The sequence below is a fragment of the Acomys minous genome (genome assembly GCF_964271855.1).
Source record: "Acomys minous genome assembly, chromosome: 2".
In the NCBI taxonomy this organism is placed as follows: Eukaryota; Metazoa; Chordata; class Mammalia; order Rodentia; family Muridae; genus Acomys; species Acomys minous.
The window spans coordinates 47,262,790-47,281,963 of record NC_140484.1 but is presented as its reverse complement, the minus strand read 5'-3'; the positions used below and the strand labels follow the sequence as shown (position 1 = coordinate 47,281,963).

At 41.5% G+C, this 19,174-nt stretch overlaps 1 long non-coding RNA gene across 1 annotated transcript; it reads right to left on the bottom strand.

Annotated features, from left to right (window-relative positions):
• Nucleotides 1-215: 215 nt before the first annotated feature.
• Nucleotides 216-2,545, bottom strand: LOC311592334. The gene is made up of 3 exons (XR_014777385.1): nucleotides 2,408-2,545; nucleotides 906-1,025; nucleotides 216-716 (listed from the first exon to the last, which is right to left on the bottom strand). It is a non-coding gene; the product is annotated as an uncharacterized lncRNA (long non-coding RNA).
• Between the last annotated feature and the right edge of the window lie 16,629 nt (nucleotides 2,546-19,174).

The following is a 19,174-nucleotide window of genomic DNA, read 5'->3' as shown; positions in this document are numbered from 1 at the left end:
CTTGGTTCTCTGTCTTCCTCATCTCTTACTGTACCAATACCAGAATAAGCCACATCCATCACTCTGTTCATTCTTTCCTTCCCTCATGCTGTTGCGTGTAAGAGGAAACTGCTTACATGGTACCTCACATAAGCCACACATTTCTGGAAGCCACAGACTATGTCACCACACTCAACATCCCCCTGTTTTCTTCTATGAACAGAACCTCACACATATCAAGTGCTTAATCCATATTTATTATATGAATGATACCAAGAGTAAAACTGGGTGACTAGGTAGCTGTTTTCTATCTCACAAGCTCACAAGCAGAAAAACAAGTACATGGTGTTTATATTAAAGCATGCACATGGGTGCTGATGCCACACAATGTGTGAATGCCATCTTAAATTTCCATCTTCTTAGGGAAGGCTAGCAGGGCGGAGCTAAATAATGTTATGGTGTTTGGGTTTAATCAAGTCCTGATACGTGCATGGCAGTGTCTAATTCTAAGATCCATATCTATTTCCTTAAATGCGCTCACTGTGAGAGATATCCTCCTCGGTCTTTAGGAAAGGAAGAATCGGATGATGTACATTCAGAGGGAAGAGGCCTTATTTTGGCCTCTGGCTTTGTTACTTGGAAAGCTGGATCTCTCTGGAATGACCCCGAGGGCGGCTGTTTCCACTTGGGCTCCTCCATATGTCTGCCACAATGACTTGGGGATTGTCTATATGCACCTAGCAAACAGAGGCGCAGTGAGGCTTAGTAACAACGATGCAAGTAGGATGTGCTAACCTGTAGGACTCTGACACTGTGTGACTCCTCCTGCCCCTCTGGGCAGGGAGCCAGAAACAAGAAGCCCCTTCTACAGACCCACTCTCTTAGGGGACATTCTTCCCCCCACTGGAGAGCCCCCCAGGACTTACATGGTTGGTTTCATGGTAGGAGAATGTAAATGAAGGCGAATTCCTAGAACTCCTATACATCAGCCATTGGTGCACCAGGCAGAAGAGGATCACCCCGCCAAGGATCACTATTCCTGGGATCTGGAAGCAGAGCAAACAGAGAGGCCACAAATGCTGACCTGAAATGTCTGAGTTTGAACTGTGGATTTGCCATGGGCCACCTATGAGGCTTTGGGAACTCCCAAATTCTCTCAGGGCCATAGTAAAAGGTCTCCAGGACAGATTAAAAAAAAAAAAAAAAAGAAGTTACTTTACTCCCTTACAGCCAGTGCTTCTGTAAAGAAGGAAAACAATTCCTGAGGCAAGCACCCTTGGCAGGTTTCCCAGATAGAGAGAGGAAGCCCTGAGGGTGTGGTCTTGTACTGGGAGAAGGAAAAGGCTGGGACCCTGTTACCACCCAGAAAGAGATGGCCTACAGTCTGACAACTTGTCAAGACTACCTTGCAGAAGAGTCTGGAGCAGAGAGAGATGGTGAGGAGGGCCACAACTTGGTTTTCTAGTCAAGTTTAGCAATGCATACCTCTGGCTTTCTATTTAAACCTAAACTTCATGTTAGGACCTGAGAGACAGACTTGGGTGGAGCCCAGTCGCTGGACCCCTTTGCTCTGCTTCTCAGTGAGGTTACAATGAATACATCGTTTCTACCTTTCACTATTATTTGTTTAATTGGTGTATTGAGGACTGGTAGCTGAGTCTGGATTGCTAGAGCCTGGACTCTGACCCTGACAACTCTAGGGACACTCTAGAGGGAAACAGAGAGGCTTCTCTGGCTAAGAGTGAGTAGGATGTGAAGCTATGGACAAGAACAGACAGGAAAGTGAGATGGTTAGAGGAAAGAGGTGCCATGCGCAACACGGGGGGAAAGTAACGCTACCATGGAGAGAGCAGGCATGTGCCAAACCTCTTCCAAGGGAGAGGAAGACTCCAACTACGAACAGGGTGCCTCATCTTCAGCATAGGGTGGTTTTCTGGCCTGAATATAGACTTCTGCTACTGTATAGAGAAAGCTAGATCATTAAAAGGCCTGCTGGGCTGGGACAGTGATAATTTGAAAGGGGAAGGAGTTAAGACCTCTCCTTGGATTGAGAAAAAGAGTCAGTGAAGTGATTTTCCCAAGGAGGAGACATTCAGGAGGAACTTACTCTCACTTCTCTCCAGGAATAGGCATGTGTGTGGATTTCCCACAACACCTGGAGAATCAGCTCCATCATATGGCAGCCTAGTGCTGCCTCCTCCTTGCACCCCAGGCTTGAAATCAAGCTCTGTGGACTCAGACAGGAGATACCCACCCCGTAAGAACACTATTTTTCCTGGAAAAATAGACTCAGAAATAATAGCAAACTTTGTACAAGCCTTTAAAAATAGAAGGTAACATTCATTCTCCCCAGTAAGCTTAGGCTCAGTACCTCCATGGGTCAGCTCACCCACTGTAGGTTTCCCACTGTTGATCAAGAGGTACTTACCACACTCATCTTTCAGCCCTGGTTGACGGTCAGATTCCTGCTGGTCTTCTTCTTAGGTTTCTATATAAAGCCTGAGAATGTTACTTTCACTTTCCCTATGAACAACTGCTTTGAGATACTTATTTGCTAAGCATGCGCAGACCGAAAAAAAAATCCCCCAAACTTGAAAGCAGTCTATGTAATTAGTTGGCCTATCCCACAAGCAAACAGAAAGATCCCCAAACACACCCTCAAGTAGCTGTTTTTCACCAGGGAAATTCCTTGCTTGAAAAATGATACAGTGCTGCCTGAGACAACTGCTTTGTCTTTAGCTATGGAAATAAGCAGACATGATATTTTAATGCCTTAAAGCAAATGCTGATTTATTGTATAAGTAACACGGGTCAGTGGATGCTCTGCAGGGCTTTCTAGGGTGTGGCTCCTAGAACAAGCAGGCGTAAGCACGGGGAAGGTGCAGCATTTAAGCACACAGGTGGAAACTGAAGTAACACTGGAACACACTAAATACTTCCAGAAGCCAGAGGATAGTAGAAGCCTGCAGGAGACTCTCCTCAGAGTCCTCACAAGGACCCAGCCTTTAAGCAACATGTTTGCAGACCTCCTGAGCCCAGACTTCCTGTCTCCAGAACCAAGGGACAAAACATTTAATAAGCTGTCCTGTTTGTGTTACTCTGTTATCATAGCCCTCGCAAGCTCATAGAGTGAACATCCTTGTCTTTTAGTGACAGGGGACCGGTTGTTGCTGGCACATCCAGCTGACTTGTTACATTGGGACTAATGGAGATGACATGAAAGTAAAAGAAAGAGGAGGGAATCCAGAGGCAGACTGCCCTTGAATCAGCACAGCGGAGGCCTTCAGACTCTACAGATGAGGAGGCTGTGCATGGAGACAGGGGGCTTGGAGGTTTTATGGAGTAGAGAAGGAAGCTTTTGCAGAGGAAGATTCCATCTGTAGGTCTTGAAGCTGTAAACACCAATGGAGGCTTGTCTGTTGACTCTGCCAGGAGCTGTCAGGTTCCTAACTACCTGCAGATGTTACCAGCAAGTCAACTTAACTTCCCTGTGGGGAGTTTCGCAGCTTGTCTGAATTATTTTTAAATTATTTTACTATGTTTCTTTTTTTTAACATATACATTTACATTATTACACATGAATAAAATAAACTACATACAGCAGGAAGAACCATGAGACAATTCATGAGTTATATAAATGTTACATTCATAGTGATTTGGCTGTTTGTATTTGTCAGACTTCAAGTAAACATCTTTCCTATCTTGTTGGGTCTAATTTCTGAATGAAATTCAATATCTATCATATTTCATCTCTGTGCTCCAATGTTATAGAGAGTGTTGGGTGACTGTTCAGACAGTAAATTGTCTCAGTCACTTTTAAAATTCATTTTGGAAGCTGCTAGCCTGCACTTCCAGTTCACTCAGGCATTTAAGTTTTATTCCTTCTCAAGTCTCTGATGGGGTTGAAGACCAGATAGTTTAGTCTTACAATCAAGTTTCCTTGGTTAGGGGATAAGATCTTTTTGTCTGAGGTTTTTAGGTCATTAACTCTTCCAAAGGGTACAGAGGAGAAACCCTTGAGCCAAGGACTCCTGTTGTAGGATCACTGAGGCACCCTGCTCCCTCTTTAACTGCTATTTGTTTCCCTAGCTCTAATCAGGGCTCTGGGGCCACTAAGACCAGAGCAGATTTGCATTCGACTTGTCCTTGCTTATTTCCTCACCAGCTTGAGGAAAGTATCAAAAAGTCCTGTGACCTTTCCCCCACTACAACTAGGAAAGACTTCCCTGTCCCTATAAATTCTTTTCAATAGCTTTTCTTTGAATGTCTGGTAGAATTCTGCATTAAATCCATCTGGCCCTGGGCTATTTTTGGCTTTTTTTTCCCCTTTGGCTTTTTATGACTGCTTCTATTTCTGTGGGAGAAATAGGACTGTGTTTAATTTGTTTCTCTGATCTTGATTCAACTTTGGCAAGTGGAATCTATCAAGAAAATTGTCCCTTTCCTTTAGATTTTCAAATTTTGTGGCATATAGGCTTCTGAAGTAAGACCTAATGATTCTTTGTATTTCTTCAGTGATTGTTATGTCTCCCTTTTAATTTCTGATTTTGTTGATTTGGATAGTGTCTCTCTGCCTTTCAGTCAGTTTGGCTAATGGTTTGTCTGTTTTGTTGATTTTCTCAAAGAACCAGCTCTTGGTTTTGTTGATTACTCCCAGCTGTCTACTCCTCTTGGGTGTGTCTGCTTGTTTTTTTCCCCAAGGCTTCCAGGTGTGTTGTTAAGTTGCCTATATAAGATAGTTCCAATAACTTTCTAACTGGATGTCTACATGTAGAAAAACCCAAGTAGATCCATGTTTATTACCATGCACAAAACTCAAGTTCAAGTGGATTAAAGACCTCAACATAAAATCAGATATACTCAATCTGTTAGAAGAAAAAGTGGGCAAGAGCCTTGAACTCATTGGCACAGGGAACAACTTCCTGAGCAGAACACCAACAGCCCAGGCTCTAAGGTCAACAATTAATAAACAGGACCTAATGAAACTGAAAAGCTTCTGTAAGGCAAAGGACACTGTCAACACAATAAAGGACAGCCTACAGACTGGGAAAAGATCGTCACCAACCCTACATCTGACAAAGGGCTAATATCCAAAATACATAAAGAACTTGAGAAATTAAATACCACCAAACCAAATAACCCAATTAAGAAATGGGGCTCACCCTATACAGATCTAGCCAATGGACAGCACATTCTCCACAGTTGTGTGGAGAGCAGGGATTGGCTCGGACATGAACTCTGGTACCCCCTATTTGACCACTTCCCCTTGGTGGGGAGACATGGTGACACTCAGAAGAAGAGTAAGCAGGCTACAAGGAAGAGATCTGATAGGCTGTGATCATAGGGTGGGGGAGGAGGTCCCCTTCTGTCACAGACCTATGGGAGAGGAATAGGATGAAAGAGGAAAGGGGGGAATGGGAAGATACAAGTGAGGGGATAACAATTGAGATATAATCTTAATAAATTGCTTAAATAAATAAGAGACGGGGTTCAGAGCTAAACAGAGAATTCTCAACAGAGAAATAGTAAATGGCCAAGAAACACTTAAAGAAATGCTCAATGTCCTTATCATTAGAGAAATGCAAATCAAAACGACTCTGAGATTCCATCTAATACCCATCAGAATGGCTAAAGTTAAAAACAAACAAACAAAACAAAACAAAACAAAAAACAACAACAGACAGCACATGCCGGCAAGGATGTGGAGAAAGGGGAACAGTCCTTCATTGTTGGTGGGAGTGCAAACTTGTATAATCACTTTGGAAATCAATCTGGTGCTTTCTTAGAAAATCGAGAATAGTGCTACCTCAAGACTCAGCTATTCCACTCCTTGGAATATACCCAAAAGATGCTTCACTACACAACAGGGACATATGCTCAACCATGTTCATAGCAGCTTTATTCATAATAGTCAGAATCTGGGAACAACCTAGATATCCCTCAGTTGAAGAATGGATAAAGAAACTGTGGCACATTTACACTATGGAATACTCAGCTATTAAAAACAAGGAAATCTTGAAGATTGTAGGCAAATGAATGGAACTAGAAATGATCATCTTGAGTGAAGTAACCCAGACCCAGAAAGATACACCTGGCATATACTCACTTATAATTGGACCCTAGTCCAATAGGGATGTCCCCTGAAAGTCTTCACTTAGCAGGAGATTGGGATAGATGCCGGGACTCCCTACTGGGACTCCAGTTGAGAGAGGCATGGGAGAATGGGGAAATAGAAGGATACAGAGTGTCCTAGAAACCTACAAGAAGACCATCAAGGCTGGTGGATCTGGACCCAGGCGTTATGCTCAAATTACTGTACCAACCAAGGACAATACATGCAGTAAACCTAGAACCTCTATTCAGTTCTAACTGATAGACAGCACATTCTCCACAGTTGTGTGGAGAGTGGGGACTGACTCTGATATGAATTCTGGTACCCCCTATTTGAACACTTCCCCTTGGTGGGGAGGCCTGGTGGTACTCAGAGGAAGGGGAAGCAGGCTATCTGGATGAGACCTGATAGACTGTGGTCATATGGTGGGGGAGGAGGTCCTCCTTCTGTCATAGGTTTAGGGGAGGGGAATAGGGTAAGAGAGGGAGGGAGGGGGAACAGGAAGATACAAGTGAGGGTATAACAATTGGGATGTAATCTGAATAAATTAGCTAAAAAATAAAAATTTAAGAAAAAAATACTCTTTATTCCCAGTGTCCTTTGTTACCCTGGGCTATTCAAGTGTGCCTCAGATTGTAATTCTGCTTTTTATTTATTCATAAGTGATTTAAAAAATTAGCGATTCATATCTCTATTAAAAAAGGTTTATTTATTTATTTATGTATACAATGTCTTGCCTGCATATGTGCCTGCACAAGATCTTATTACAGATGGTTAGGAGCCACCATATGGTTGCTGGGTATTGAACTCAGGATCTTTGGAAGAGTAGTCAGTGCTCCTAACCTCTGAGCCATCTCTTCAGCCCCCTCATATCTCTATTTTTAAGTTGACTTTGGAGACTTCCTTCCTGGTTTTTAAAAGAATTTTACCCAGCAAAGCACAGCTGTCCATAGGGTGTGGTGGTCTGAATGAGAGTGGCCTGCTTGGTATGTTAGTCAATCTTTAAAGCACACATACAGTATTTTAAAGGCTCTTATGCTTCCCAATATAGTCAATAAAAATTTCTCAGAAACATTCCTATGAACCGTGGTTTAGAAGTCCAATTAGAAACAGAAATTTGATCATGTAAGGCTTGAACATCAATAGTCAAGTGTCATGTAACCATCTTTGCCTGGGGGACAATATAATCAACAACGGGGGGCCCTCAAGTTCTAAAAGTCATTGACTTAAACAGAAATATCATTTTATTTCTGGTTAACAAGATGAAGCATAGGACAATCAGACACATAAGCCCAATATGCTTCAGTAATTTATTTATCAAGACCATATGCTAATAAAGACATTTTTATAAATATCCAATACATTTTAAAATGCCCTATAGTTTTATATAGTTAAAAGCATTTTTGTAATATCAAAATAAAGCACCATTTTAAGAGTGAACTTGTGAACCAGGGTGTACACTTTTAACTACTGCCCCAGTGCCATGTCTGCCTGCTTGCTGCCATGCTCCCCACTATGATGGTCATAGAGTATAAAACTATGAACCCCAGAATTAAGTGCTTTAAAAAATAATATGCCTTGGTCATGGTGTCTTTTTAGAGCAACAGAAAACAAAACAAAACAAAACAAAACAAAAAACCTAGATAGGTGGAGGAGACTAAGTTGACAGGTGGCAGGTCAGCAGAGCTATCACTCAACATCGATCTTGTTCTCCTGCCTATTTCTGGAGCAGGCTCTCTCTTCTAGATACCCTGGCCTCCTTGCATGCTTATGGCCTTTCCCCTACCCCTGACTTCCTTTTTCTTCCCATGTCAGGCCTGAGAGGTACTTCTGCAGAGCTGTTTCCCAAATTCTTCCCCCTTGATTAGGGAGAACAGTTAGCTTTTGCTTTCACTGTCTGCACTCTGGCCAGACACTGGGATCCTAATCTTGTTTCCTCCACAATGGCTCATAATCATTGGCTTATAAGAGAAAAATATTATAATCTCAGTTTCAGGGGATCTAGTGCCCTCTTGTGGTATCCACAGGGACTGTATGCATGTGGCACACATGAAAATGAAGGCAAAACACCCCATACACATGTCCTGAGAGCTCACAGCATTTCCTTTGATCTGTCCTGTGTCCCTGAACCATAGTGACCATTACGTTATTCCTTCTCATAAGCCTTTGAGCACTTAAGAGTGGGACATGGTTGCCATCTGCAATGTGCAGGTACTTGGTGATTGTGTAATGATTGAAGAGAAGACTAAGCCTGGTGGGATTTATACAGGAGCTGCTGAGTCTGACGGAAGGACCAGGGCTACACACTGTGGGGAGGAGCGTGAAGGGCTTTTAGAACAGAGACACATTCTTTGTGTGCTGGAGACTCTCACAGGGCTTGAGATAGGCATAACATAGCAGATGAGGGTTTTCTAAGTCTAGAAATGTAGGACATCTTTGCACTTATAGGAAATCAATTAAAGACTCTGAAAGAGCTTCCAAGGATTTCATTTGTTGGTATTTACCACTTAATAAATTAAAACAGGCATGTCTAAGATGTATGTTAGTTAATTAAAACTGTATATTTCATGTCAACATAGATAAGCATCTTTAATGAAAAATAATTATTTCCCCAATAAAAGTTTAATAAGAAGAGAATTAGATTTTTCTTTTAGCAGTTATAGAGGAGGAGAAATATTTTCACATCTTTTAACACTAGGTTCACGAGTGAAGCCTCTGAACAGAAGACAGGACAAGAGAAAAGCATATGCCTCTATTTACTATGATTTTTCTCTTGACGTTTGTAGGAAACCAAAGACAATACAATGTGAGTAAATGTGGGTGTTTATGTGCTTGGTTTATTGAAAATGTGGATAGACATGAATTGGATTAAAAAAAAAAGATGATCTGGGACTGGAGAGAAGATTCAGTAGATAAGAGCACTGGCTGCTGTTTCAAACATTTCAGGTTCAAAGCCCATTTGGTGGCTCATAACCATTGGCTTATAAGAGAAAAATATTATAATCTCAGTTTCAGGGGATCTAGTGCCCTCTTGTGGTATCCACAGGGACTGTATGCATGTGGCATACATGAAAATGAAGGCAAAACACCCCATACACATAAAATAAAATAAATAACATCTGAAAAAATTTTTAAAAAGTGATCTAAGGTGATAAACAGGCAAATTTAGCATGTTTGCCTAATATCTTCTCTGTATCTTCAGATAGCAGGGTGCTTCTGCTCTGGGCATGGACATGGGCCTTGAGTGAGTGAGCTTCTCAAAGGAAGGTGGGGGTGACTTTCCTGCTTACTGCGTTTCTCATGTGCCTGATGACAGATCCTTGCCCTCCAGGCAGTGTCAGGGGTAGGCTGACACTCTCATGACATGGGTCTTAAGCTGGAACAGTCAATGGCTGGCCACTCCCACAATGTTTGCACTACCTTTACCCCAGCACATCTTGCAAGGAGGAAAAATTGTAGGGTGAAGGTTTTGTGGCTGGGCTGGGTCCCAATCCCTCCCCTGGAGTTCTTGCCTGGTTGTAGGAGATAGCTGGTTTAGGCTCCGAATCCTCCATTGCTAGCAGTCTTACCAGGGGCACCCTGTAGATTCCCAGGCGTTTCATTGTACTACGTTTCTAGCTGGTCCCCAAGATTCCCCTCAGTTCCAGGTGTCCCTCCCAGTACTCTCTCCTTCCATCCTACCCCCACCTGACGCCTCCTGTTTCTGTGGCTCTCCCCAAGTCTTACCCTCACTATTTATTCTATTCCCTCTTCCCAGGGAGATTCATGTGTCCCCCTTTGAGCCTTTCTTGTTACTTAGCTTCTCTGGGCCTGTGGATTGTAGCATGATTATCTTTTATTTTACAGCTAATATCCACTTATAAGTGAGTATATACATGCTTGTCCTGGGTTTGAATTACCTCACTCAGAATGATTTTTTTTTCTAGTTGCATCCATTTGCCTGCAAATTTCATGATGTTATTTTTTTTTAACAGCTGAGTAATACTTCATTGTGTAAATGTAGCACATTTTATTTATATATTCTTCAGTCGAGGAACATCTAGATTGTCCAATTTGTGGATATTATAAGTAAGGCTGATATGAAAATAAGTGAACAAGTGTATTTGTGGTAGGATGGAGTGTTTTGGGGTATATGCCCAAAAGTGGTATAGCTGAGCTTTGAGGTAGATTGATTCCCAATTTTCTTAAGGAAACACCATATTGATTTCCATAGTGTGTGTACAAATTAGTACTCCTACTATCAATGGAGGAGTATTCCTCTTGCTCCGTATCCTTTAAAGCATGAGATGTCACTTATATTTTTGATTTTAGCTATTTTGACAAGTATAAGATGGAGTTTCAATGATATTTTGATTTGCATTTCCCTGATGGCTAAGAATGTTGGACATTTCTTTACGTGCTTCTGGGCTATTTGAGATTCCTCTGTTGAGAATTCGGTTTAAATCTGTACCTGACTTTTAAATTAGAGTATTTGGGGTTTTTTTTGATATCTACTTTCTTGAGTTCTTTATATATTTTGGATATCAATCCTCTATCAGATGTGGGGTTGGTGAAAATATTTTCCCTTTCTGTAGGTTGCCGTTTGGTTTTTTGATAGTGTTCTTTGTCTCACAGAAGTTGTCTTTAGGAAGTTGTCTCCTGTGCTAATTCATTCAACGCTATTCCCTAGTTTCTTTTATATCAGGGTTAGTGTATCTCGTTTTATGTTGAGGTCTTTGATCCATTTGGGCTTGGGTTTTGTGCAGGGTGATAGAGATGGATCTGTTTGCATTCTTCTACAGCAGATATCCAGTTAGACCAGCGCCATTGTTGAAGATGTTTTCTTTTCTCCACTTTATATTTCTGGCTTCTTTGTAAAAAAAATTAGGTGTTCATAGGTGTGTGGATTTACATCTGGATCATCAATTTGATTCCATGAATCAACCTGTCTGTTTTTATGCCAATACCATGTTGTTCTTATTATTATAGCTCTGGAGTACAGTTTGAGATCAGGGATGGTAATACTCTGGGAGTTCTTTTATTGTACAGGATTTGTTTTGGCTGTCCTTACTTTTTTTTTTCTTCCCTAGATGAAGCTAAGTACTAGTCTTCCAAGGTCTGTAAAGAGTTGTGTTGGAATGTTGATGGGGATTCTGTTGAATTTTTAAATTGTTTTTGGCAAGATGGCCATTTTTTTTTTTTACTGTTAATCCTACCAATCCATGAACATGGTAGATCTTTCCATCTTCTGACATTGTCTTCAATTACTTTTTTCAAAGACTTGAAGTTTTTGTCATTCAGGTCTTTTACTTGCTTGGTTAGAGTTACTCAAAGATGATGATGATGATGATGATGATTATTATTATCTCCCCCTTTTTATTTAATAGTTTTATTGATTGTTTGGAAATTTCATATCATGACCCCTAATCACACTAATTTTGTTGGGTTTGGAGTCATGCAAATGAAACCAAGGACACTTTGTAGTGGAGCAAAGAGTTTATTTTCCAGGTAACAGGTATTGTTTCCAGGGACACAGCTTCAAGGTTGGGAGCTGAAGCTGTGACAAAAAGCAAATTTGTTGCAGTCTTTTTACAAGCAAAAATACATGAGCAGAAAGGCATGTACCAGAAGGAGACTTATTTGGACTGGTCAGGACCAGATGCTCATTATTTTTAACAAGGTAGGATTTGGCAGGATGTGATAAGGACCAGTGGCCTGCCCCTTAAATAGAATTGAGTCTTTCCCCTCCCCACCTCTCCCTCCACCCCCAACTCCCCAACCCCCCCAACTCCCCCCCCCCCCCAGCCAGAAGCCATCAGTTGTGGAGAGCTAATTTGAGCATCCCTGTTTTTAAGAGTTCTCTTTGGTGGCTTCCTGTTTGTGCTGCTACTTTTCTGGGGGGTGGGGGTTGTTACAGAAGCTTCCGTGTCTCTCTTTCTTAGCTATGCATCTGCAATCTTCTATATCACTTGAAAAAGTAGCTTCCTTGCTCTTTACAGTCAGTGGGTGTAGGAACCAGGCCTGACTGGGCTGCCTGCCTGTCTTGCTGTTTTCATGTCCTGTGTCACAGACCACTGAGGGGGCTTTTAGCCGTGGAGAACAAGGGTCCTAGGATATCAGGTGGGGACGAATTTGGCCCAACAGACAGACACGAACACAAGGGAGGTTCAGTGCTGCTGCCCAAATCTTTACTTGAGCTCAGTGGTTTATACAGTCATGACAGGAACTTTTGCTAGCTACAAACCACAGTTTAAGAGATACAGATCAGGTTACAAAGTGCAAAGTACAGCAATAATCAGAAACTAAAAGTACAACAAGGTCCTCTGGCTATGCATAAGGGCCAGAGACAGACTGCGGTTAATCACCTCAGAAGGTGGCATGAGCTTTTCTTAGAATTCGCAGTCAGCCAGGTGAAGCTGGCTCCTTTGTCAGGCATGTTATTATTAACAGCTTTTACCCATGAGAGAAGTACAAGTCTGCACGTCTGCAGCCCATACTTAGATAAAGTTGTTATATTCCTTTACACATCTTAATATTTCTGGTAGTCCCATACATTGTAAACCAAAACAATCCCATGGGGTGTCATACTTTACTACCACCTTGGTGAGTTGTGTAATTATGTCATTTTTCTCTGCTGCAGTTAAAGTGAACCATGGAGGTCTGGCCCTCAAGATTCTTTCCCAGGGACTCAGGTCTTAATATATTATCTTTTTACCATCTTTCGTAACCCATCATGTTAAATCCTCATCATACACTCCTATATATGGTAATGGAGGGCAGGGAGTGGTTCTTAGAGCATATGGTCCTCTGTATTTGGGTCTCTGCCACCATTTCCCTTCAATCCAGTCATAAATTGTCCCATTTTCTGTTTTACTGGGAACTCCTGGGACTGCTTCATTCTCCTCGCTATCCTCACATTCCTGGATATGCCTTCTCTTCCTAGAATTCTTTGGCCTATAGCTGTTGCCATTTGTCAAGTGCCTCCTGTACAGTCGCATTTTCTTTCTGTATCAACTGCACAAACACCTTCACCCCCAAGGTGTAGTTTCATTTACAGTCATGTTTCTGGTAATGTTTAATATGAGGCATTCAGCTTTCTGCGGAACTGCTTCATCCACGGCCACCATTGGTTCATTTCCCGATGGACTCACATCAGGTTTCTCAGTGACTGAGCTGTCCAGAGGGTAAGAACGGCCTTTCCCTGGAGGTAGACTTAATAAGAATGCGTGAATGATTAAAGAACAAGGAAGGAGGAAAAGCAGAAGTAGGCCAATAACCAGGCTCTGTACACCCAGGACTCAGGATGCTTGCCTCAACAAATCCCTGGGCTTCTGCCAGAGAGCCTCTCGAATCTGGTTGCCCATCACCTGATCGATGTCCGAGCATTCTCTGAGCCGATAAGGTTGCATGTCACACAGACTCTAGCGGAGTGGGTGTAGCAGTCCTGTTTCTAGCAGCTTCTCTGTCTGTGTTTATGTTGGTCAGCTGGTCCTGTTTACTGCTCTGAGAACGCACTCCTCCCCTCCTCAGGACTTTTCCTCCTGTGTGCAATTACCTCTTGAGGGATTTCACCTTCGAGTGGCATTCCTATTTTGCTGCCTATAAGAAGGCTCTTTGAACACTGAATAAAGGTTGGAGGTTGCTGCTGCTGCTGCTGCTCTCTTAGCATGAAGGACCTGCTGTGTTATTGTGTGTGTATGTGTGTGTGAGTTAAATCCGCAGTCCCTCGCCCTTGACTTGGTACCGCGGTGGCGAGGGTGCCACAAGTGGGAGTGTGGATCACGGGCTTCCACATGGTTTCTACTGACAGTTCAGACCATGAACACAACCCCAGGCTGCAGTTGGTCCACACCCTGACAAGGCCCTCAGGGGCAGCCTGACTACGGACATTACCATGGCAGCCAGGCTACTCACTTCACTATGTCCTCCCAGAAGCAGCCTGACCCACTGACATCAACGTTGCTTCAGAGGGCAGCTCAGACCAGTGACATCTGCATGGCCTTTGGTGGTAACATGGGCCAAGGACATCAATATGGACCCCAGATACACTAGGACCTCTGTGAGACATGGCCCTCAGCGGTAGCAGAGATGCGGGATACCACCATGGCCTCAGGTGGTAGTGCAGGCCACTCATATCAGCCTGCTTCTCACTGCCTTTTATCCTGTCATGTCTTCAGCTCAGCCTCTCTCCATAGCATATAAAGCTTATTTAAAAATTTTTCCCCATTTCTCCATCACATATTTGTGGATTGTAGTGGTGCTTGCTGCCTGCAACACAAAGTTAGGGTGGCCTAGGTGGCTTCTGCTGCTGGTGCTACAAATGTGGGGCAATGTTTTATATTATTTATTGCTATTTTGAAGGGTGATATTTTCCCTAATTTCTTTCTCAGGCATTTACTGTTTGTATAAAGGAAGGCTACTGATTTTTTTTTTGAGTTAATCTTGTACGCAGCCACTTTGCGTACAAGGTGTTTATCAGCTGTAGGAGTTCCCTAGTAGAATTTTGGGATCACTTATGTACACTATCATATCATCTGTGAATAGCAATCCTTTGACTTCTCTGTTTCTAATTTGTATCCCCTTGATCTCCTTTAGTTGTCTTGATGCTCTAACTAGAAATTCAAGTACGATATTGAATAGATATGGAGAGAGCGGACAGCCTTGTCTTATTCTGGATTCTGTGGAATTGTTTAAGTTTCTCTCCATTTAAGTTGATGTTGGCTGTAGGCTTGCTGTATATTGCCTTTATTATGTTTAGGTATGTCCCTTCTATCCCTGATCTCCAAGACTTTTAACATGAAGGGGTGTTGGATTTTGTCAAAGGCTTTTCTAGCATCTAACCAGATTATCATGTGTTTTTTTTTCTTTCACTTTGTTTATATGTTTTGGATGTTGAATCATCTCTACATTTCTAGGATGAAACCTACTTGGTCGTGGTGGATGGTATTTTTTATGTGCTCTTGGATTTGGTTTGTGAGTATTTGTTGAGTCCTTTTGTATCAATATTCATAAGGGAGATTGGTGTGAACTTGTCTTTCTTGGTTGAATCTTTTGTTTTAGGGTGACTGTGGCCTCATAGAATGAGTTTATTAGTGTTCCTTCTGTTTCTATTTTGGTATTAGCTCTTCTTTGAAAGTCTGGTAGAATTCTACACTAAAACCATCTGGTCCTGGGCTGCTTTTTTAAAAAAATTTTTTAGACTTTTTCTTTTCTTTTATCTTTTTTTGGTTTTTGAGACAGGGTTTCTCTGTGTAGCCTTGGCTGTCCTGTACTCACCTTGTAGACCAGGCTGGCCTCGAACTCATAGCGATCCGCCTGCCTCTGCCTCCCGAGTGCTGGGATTACAGGCTTGTGCCACCACTGCCTGACTGTTCCTTGTTGGGGGTTGGTCTGGTGCTTTGTGTATTCAGATGCTAAATTTTGGACCCCAAGTTCTGGTTGCAGTTTAGAACAGTGTATTTCCTCTTACACTGGACATGGTTGTATAAACAGTCTCTGATTGATCAATAAAAAGGCTAGACAGCCTACAGCTGGGCAGAAGAGAAGCAGGCAGAGCTTTGGTTCCCAGGCTTGGGGTCTCAGGTAGGGACCACCAGGAGAGAGAACTGAAGAAAGCTGGAGAGTGAGGAAGAAGAAAGAAGACAATGGAAAGAAAGTATGTGGCCTGATGGAGAAGATGTAGCCTAGACAGGACCAATTTTGGCAAGTAACTTGGGGTATGTAGCTGGGAAAGAGCGAGAATAGCATAAAAAACTAATATAAAAGGTACCTGCCTAGTTGTTGTACTTAAAGCTTGTTTGAATAAATCATTAGGCCTCTGTCTTAATTACCTGGGTTAGAAGAAAACCTTACAATTAGTAAAACTTCTACAATACCTTCTATCTCTTTAGGGTTTATAGATCTATTTAAATTGTTTATTTGGTTTTGATTTAACTTTAGCAAGTGGTATCTACCAAGAAAATTGTAGATTTTTTTTTTTTTGAGACAAGGTCTCTCTGTGTTAGCCTTGGCTGTCCTGGAGTCACTTTGTAGACCAGGCTGGTCTCGAACTCACAGTGATCCACCTGCTTCTGCCTCCCGAGTGCTGGGATTACAGGCGTGTGCCACCACACCTAGCTGAAAATAGTAGATTTTTTAAAAAGCTTTTTAGTTTTTTTTTTTTTTTTAGATTTTCCAATTTCTTGACCTAATGATTCTTTGAATTTCCTTTTTGTCTATTGTTATGTCCTCTTCATGTCTGATTTTGTTAATTTGGATGTTCTGTCTTTGCCTTTTAGTTAGTTTGGTTAAGGGTTTGTCTATTTTGTTGATTTTCTCTTTGTACTGTATTGTTCTCTTTGTTTCTATTTCATAGATTTCAGCCCCAGTTTGATTATTTCCTGCTATCTACTCCTCTTGAGTATGCTTGCTTCTTTTTTTCCCCCTAGAACTTTTAGGTGTTGTATTAAGTTGGTAATATAAGATCTCTCTAATTTCTTTATGAAGGCACTTAGAATTATGATCTTTCCTCTTAGCACTGCTGTCACTGTGTCCCACAAGTTTAGGTTTATTGTGGTGCATTCATTTTTATTGAATTCTGGGACATTTTTAATTTCAAAACTTTTTTTTTTTTTTTGCTTTGACATAGAAGTCATTCAGCAGGGAGTTTTCAAGTTCTATGAGTTTATAGGTTTTTTGTTGTTTCTGTTGTTGTTTAAATCCAGCTTTAAATCCATGGTGGTCTGACAGGATAGAGGAGGTTATTTCTATTTTTTTTTGTATCTGTTGAGACATGCTTTGTGACCTAGTATGTTGTCAATTTTGAGGAAAGTTCTGTGAGGTGCTAAAAAGAGGTACATTTTTTCGTGTGTTGGGTAAAATGTTCTATAGATATCTGGTAGGGCCGTTTGAGTCATACTGTCTGTTTAGCTCCATTTTCTCCCTGTTTAGTTTTTGTCTGGATGATTTGTTCATTGGTGAGTGTGGGGTATTGACATCTCCCACTATTAATGTGTGAACTTCAGTGTGTGACTTAAGGTTTAATAATGTTTCTTTTACAAATGTGGGTACCTTTGTATTTGGGGCACAGATATTCAGAATTGAGACATCATTTTGGTGGGTTTTTCCTTTGATGAGTGAGAAGTGTCCTTCCCCATCTCTTTTGATTACTTTTGATTTGAAGTCTGTTTTGTTAGATATTAGAATGGCTACACTTGCTTGCTTCTTGGGTTCATTTGCTTGGAAAATATTTTTTCCAACCCTTTACTCTGAGGTAATATCTATCTTTAATGTTGAAGTATGTTTCTTGTTTGCAGCAAAAGGATGGGTACTATTTTTGCATCCATTCTGTTAGCCTGTGTCTTTTTATTGGGCATTGAGTCTATGGATATTCAGAGATATTAATGATCAATGATTTTTAATTCTTGCTATTTTGTTGTTATTAGTGATGATGGTAGTGTGTGTGTGTGTGTGTGTGTGTGTGTGTGTGTGTGTGTGTGTGTTTGCAGGTGTGTCAGTACTTCCTTTCTTTTGGTTTTGTTGGTGTGAGAATATTGATTTTCTGTATTTTCATGGCTGTAGTTAAGCTCCTTGGCATGATATTTTCCTTCTAGTACCTTTTGTAGGGCTGGATTTGTGCATAGATATTGTTTAAATTTGATTTTGTTATGGAATATCTTGTTTTGTCCATCTATGGTGATTGAAAGTTTTGCTGGGTATAGTAGTCTCAGCTAGTATCTGTGGTCTGTTAGAGTCTGCAAGACATCTGCCCTGGATCCTCTGGCTTTAGAGTCACTGTTGAGAAGTTGGGCGTGATTCTAATAGGGCTGCCTTTATATGTTACTTGGCCTTTTCATTTTGCAGCTTTTACTATTCTTTTTGTTGTTGTTGTTGTTGTTCTGTGTGTTTAGTGTTTTGATTATTATGAGGCAAGGAAACTTTCTTTTCTGGTCCAATAATTTTGGTGTTCTGTAAGTGTCTTGTAACTTTATAGGCATGTCCTTCTTAAGGCTAGACAAATTTTCTTTTATGGCTTTGTTAAAAATATTTTCTGGGTCTTTGAGCTGGGATTCTTCTTCTTCTATTCCTATTATTCTTAGGTTTGGTTTCATTATGACTCAGATTTCCTGGGTGTTTTATGTCAGAGCTTTTTAGATTTAACATTTTCTTTGAACAATGTTTCAATGTCTTCTATCATATCTCTTATGCCTGAGGGTCTCCTTTACATTTCTTGTATTTTGTTGGTGATATTTGCATCTGTAGTTTTTTGTTTGCTTATCTAGGTTTTCCATCTCCAGGATTCATTCAGTTTATGGTATTTTTTAATTGCTTTTATTTCCATTTTCAAGTCTTGAACAGTTTTATTCATTTCCTTTACCTGTCTGTTTAGTTTTTCTTGGATTTCTTTAGGAGATTTACTCATTTCCTCTTTAAGGACCTCTATCATCTTCATAAAATTGGTTTTAAGGTTATTATTTTGTTCTTCAGCTGTATTAAAATATCCAGGGCTTGTTGTAGTAGAAGTGCTGGGCTCTGGTGCTGCCATATTGCTCTGGCTCTTGTTGACTGCATTCTTACACTGTCCTCAAGGCATCTGAGTTTGGGGTGATTATAGGTTTAGGTGCCAATTTCTGAGTTTATCTCTGTTGGGTGGATGTTTTTTCCCCTTGGTTTCTGTTTCCTTTCTGGTCTTTTGGCCCTAATGGCCTACGGTTCTTGTGAACTACAAGTCATTAGGTCCAGCAGGATGTCTCCACTGGGGTTTTGATGGCTTGTATGACTTCTGGGGTTTTGGATACCAGCATTGTCTCTGGGGTTCTGGGGTTTTGAGAGGTGGATTGGCCTCTGGGGTTCCAGGTACCAGCATGGTCTCTGGTAGAGTAGGGGTTTTCTGGGTTCCTGGGTACTGGCATGGCCTCCTGTAGAGCAGTGGGCTTCTGCAGGAGTTGCGGGATGGGACATGGAGACAAGAGCATACTATTGGAGAAGCCACATGGGCTCTAGGTGGTGTTGGTGATCTGTGGGTGAGCACCTTACCTGGGGTTTCAAGTGCCAGCATGGTTTCTGGTAGAGCAGTAGGCTTCTGTTAGAGTTGTGGGACACAATAGAGAGACAAGGGGGATGGGG